Raw genomic sequence first — 3,488 nt, 5'->3', positions numbered from 1 at the left:
ACACACACACATATACACACACACAAAGGCAGACCTAACCAGCCCTGAGTAGGGTCTATGTAATATAATTAGCCCAAATCAGTGACCTCCTTTTCAGACCCTACACAATGCCAAGGGGGCCCTGCTCCACCCACACGCACTGACTTAAACATGCACATGCACATGCACATGCACACACACACACACTTGCCACCACTAACCTCCAGAGTCACCCAGCTGGGACCTTCTGGTGAACAGGGACTGTCAATAATGTATGCCAAACAGAGAAAAACACATCGTGTCCCTCATTTATGAAACGTGTGTACGAGCTAAGACAGGTGTGGGACAGGCGTACGCCGATTCCTACGCAAAGCTCGGCATTTATCAATTCAAACGTGAGCATTGGCTGCAAAAACATCTAATGTCTGGTCTGACCTCCTGTACGCAAGTTTTCGAGTCAGTGTGGACTTGGGGTGCAACATGTAACAGGAGAAGGAGAAGCCACCAGTTGGTCACTTATCGACAATGGCAGATCTGTCTCTTTAAGAAGAACTGGGTGCTTTAAGGGAGCCAGCTGACCTGATGCCCAGAGAGCAGTGTCCAGCACAGCCCCACCTGGGGGCTACAGCAAGAAGACAGGATGTGTTTGGCAATGATATTCAATACAGGAAACATGATGACATTTTTATTTATTCTTCGGGTTGTTGTTTGTCTTTTAAAGTGTTGTTAATGGCCACAAGGGAACGATTTTTTTCTGCCATTGCTATTAAAATACGATTGTTTCCAGCTGCATTTATCAATGTGAGATCATTTTTATGCTGATGACACAAACCTTTCATGAATCCCACGTGAAGCCTGTCGGAGGATTTCTGCGCTCACATCTGCGCTGGTTTCTACATTAGGTTGATAAATGTGGGGCAGTGTGTTTTATGTTCAACTTCTATAAAAACATATGCATGGCAATGGGTTAGACAATTGAAAATCTGAATAGCTGTCAAAGGTTTTTGTCTGCCATTTTCAAAGAAACATGCTTATCTTTTGTAAATCCAGTTAATTTGGTTGAAATGTGGATGAAAACCTGCCTTATGTTTCCAAGACTGCATTTCAGGAGATTAAAGTGACGAGTATCATTATTAGTTTCTCCTGGTTTTGATCATGAGAGAAACAGATCAGATTTATCCAAGCACTGTAAAATAAAAATAAAAAAATCAACTCTTACATCATGAATGAGTTCTCGCTTACCAATCTCACTTAGTTTACTCAGTGACTTCTCATGTTTTTCTTTATTGTCTTGCATTTAGTGTTGCTGCCAACTTGTCTTTCTATAGAGAAGATAAGAATATATTACAGAATAAAAGAAAGTCATATGCACAGAGCAATTGGTGTCCATAAAAAAATCTTTTTAAAAGAATAAAGTTAGAAAAGGAGACTAAAAACAGAACAAAAGGAAAAAAAGAAAAAAAAAATGTACTTAATCACAGGCATACCAATGAAGCAACATTCCCAATCACATAAGCAATCACTCATTGGCTATTTTTTTATGTTTTCTTACAGGAAACCTGCTGCAAATGAATTGCCTATTCATTCCCAGATTTCCCATCCCTCTCTCTCTCTCTCTCTTTCTCTCTCTCTCTCTCTCTCTCTCTCTCTCTCTCCTCTGTCTCTCCCCAACGCTTTATCTGTCTGTTTATGTCTTTTCATCTTTCTCTTTGCTTTCCCCCCCTCGTCTTCTAGTATGTGCCCTTCTCCCAATCTTCCTCTCTCTCTCTCCCTCTCCTCTCTCTCTCTCATCTATCTTTCTTCCCTCTCTCTCCTCCACCTCTCTCTTCCTCCTCTCCTCCTCCCGTCTCTCCCTCTCCTCTCCTCTTCTCTCTCTCCTCCCCGTCCCCTATCCTTCCATCCATCTCTCCCTCCCCTCCCCTCTCCCTTCTCCTCTCTCCTCTCCTCGCCTCTCCCCGTCGTCTCTTCTTCTAATCTATCTCCCCTCACTTCTCCTCTCTCTCCTCCCTCTCGCCCCACTCTCTCTACTCCTCTCCTCCTCTCTTCCAATTCTTTTTAATCTTCCTCTCTCTTCCCCTCTCGCTCCTGCTCATCCCTCCCCCTTCTCCTCCTCTCTCTCCTCTCGTCCCCGCCCATGCCTTTCCTCTCTCTCCTCTCTCCTCTCTCCCTCTCTCCCTCTCTCCCCTCTCTCTCCATCCCCCCTCCTCTCTCTCTCCGTCCTCTCTCATCCTTCCCCCTCTCTCTCTCCTCCCTCTCCCCCTCCTCCCCTCTTCCTCCACCCAAAAAACTCTTCTCTCTCCTCGCTCCTCTCATCCTCCTCCCCTCCTATCTTCCTCTCCTCCTCTCCTCTCTCCTCCTCTCCACGCCCCCTCCTCCGCCCCTCTCCTCTCCTCTCTCTCTCCCTCCCCCAATCTTCCCTCTCCTCTCTCTCCCTCAGGTCCTCTCGCCTCTCTCTCTCCGCGCTCGCCTCCCGCCTCTCTCCTCCTCCCTCGCCCCCTCTCGCCTCGCTCTCTCTCCTTTCCTCTCATCTCCACGCCGCTCTCCCTCTCTCTCTCTCTCTCTCCTCTCTCTCTCTCCTCTCTCCTCTCTCTCATCTCTCTCTCTCTCTCCTCTCTCTCTCTCTCTCTCTTCCATTACACAGCGATTTTTCACTATCCTCTTACTTCTACAAACGGACCTGATCAAGTATTGGGGAAGCAATCTGGAAAGCCAATGTGTTAATTAAGATTCGTGACCATTTGGTCATACTGCGCACTTGTGTATGTGTTTGTGTGTGTGTGTGTGTGTGTGTGTGTGTGTGTGTGCGTGTGCATGTGTGCGACGAGGTTCTTCTGTCATTTGTCAACACCTTGACGTTTTAATCTGTCCTGCCTGTGCAAGTATTAAAAGATTATGAGCGTTCTGCATGGCTTCATGCACGCCGCATAAGGGGCTGTTTCTCCTGGGGTCCCTCACTTCATTCTCAGAGGGGTGAGACGGAGGCCCACTGGGGGGGGAGGAATGGGCAAGCAGATGGGATGGTAGAGGTGGTTGCGGGGGTTTAAGGGCATTTTTAGAGTTTCCTTCATGATTTTGCCAGAGAGATAAAATGTTGGCCCATCCCCACCACATCACGCTGTGTGTTTCTGCTTTGTTAGCGATTTTCAAGCATGCCACTGAGCTGGTTTTTGAGGTTTAATGTTTGAGATTCCGGAGAACTAAGCCCCTCCACCCTCAGCTTCTACACCTATCAACATTTCCATGCACTGCTCGTGGGCAGTTTACAGACACAATGAGGACCAATATACTGGATTGAGTTTACAGTGACTTTTTAAACAATGGCTTCCTGATTTCACCAAAAGAACGAGATCCAGGGTACAAGTGGCCAAAATGGTTTTCCTCAGGTGAGGGGCTGGCGTCTCCCTTAGAGATAGGGTGAGAAGCTCAGTCATCAGAGAGGAGCTCGAAGTAGAGCCGCTGCTTCTTCGCGTCGAAAAGAGCCAGTTGAGGTGGTTCGGGCATCTGGTAAG

At 47.2% G+C, this 3,488-nt stretch overlaps 1 long non-coding RNA gene across 1 annotated transcript in view; it reads left to right on the top strand.

Moving 5' to 3' along the window:
* LOC116690571 (uncharacterized) overlaps positions 1 to 3,488 on the top strand; it is a 17,014-nt gene that overhangs the window by 13,419 nt on the left and 107 nt on the right. Inside the window, exon 2 of the long non-coding RNA XR_004332292.1 lies at positions 834 to 836. This is a non-coding gene — a long non-coding RNA (uncharacterized LOC116690571). The remainder of the gene's footprint in view (positions 1 to 833; positions 837 to 3,488) is intronic.

The sequence above is a fragment of the Etheostoma spectabile genome, chromosome 6 (assembly GCF_008692095.1).
Source record: "Etheostoma spectabile isolate EspeVRDwgs_2016 chromosome 6, UIUC_Espe_1.0, whole genome shotgun sequence".
NCBI lineage: Eukaryota > Metazoa > Chordata > Actinopteri > Perciformes > Percidae > Etheostoma > Etheostoma spectabile.
The sequence above is the reverse complement of the archived record's forward strand: the minus strand, read 5'-3'. Positions and strand labels throughout refer to the sequence as shown.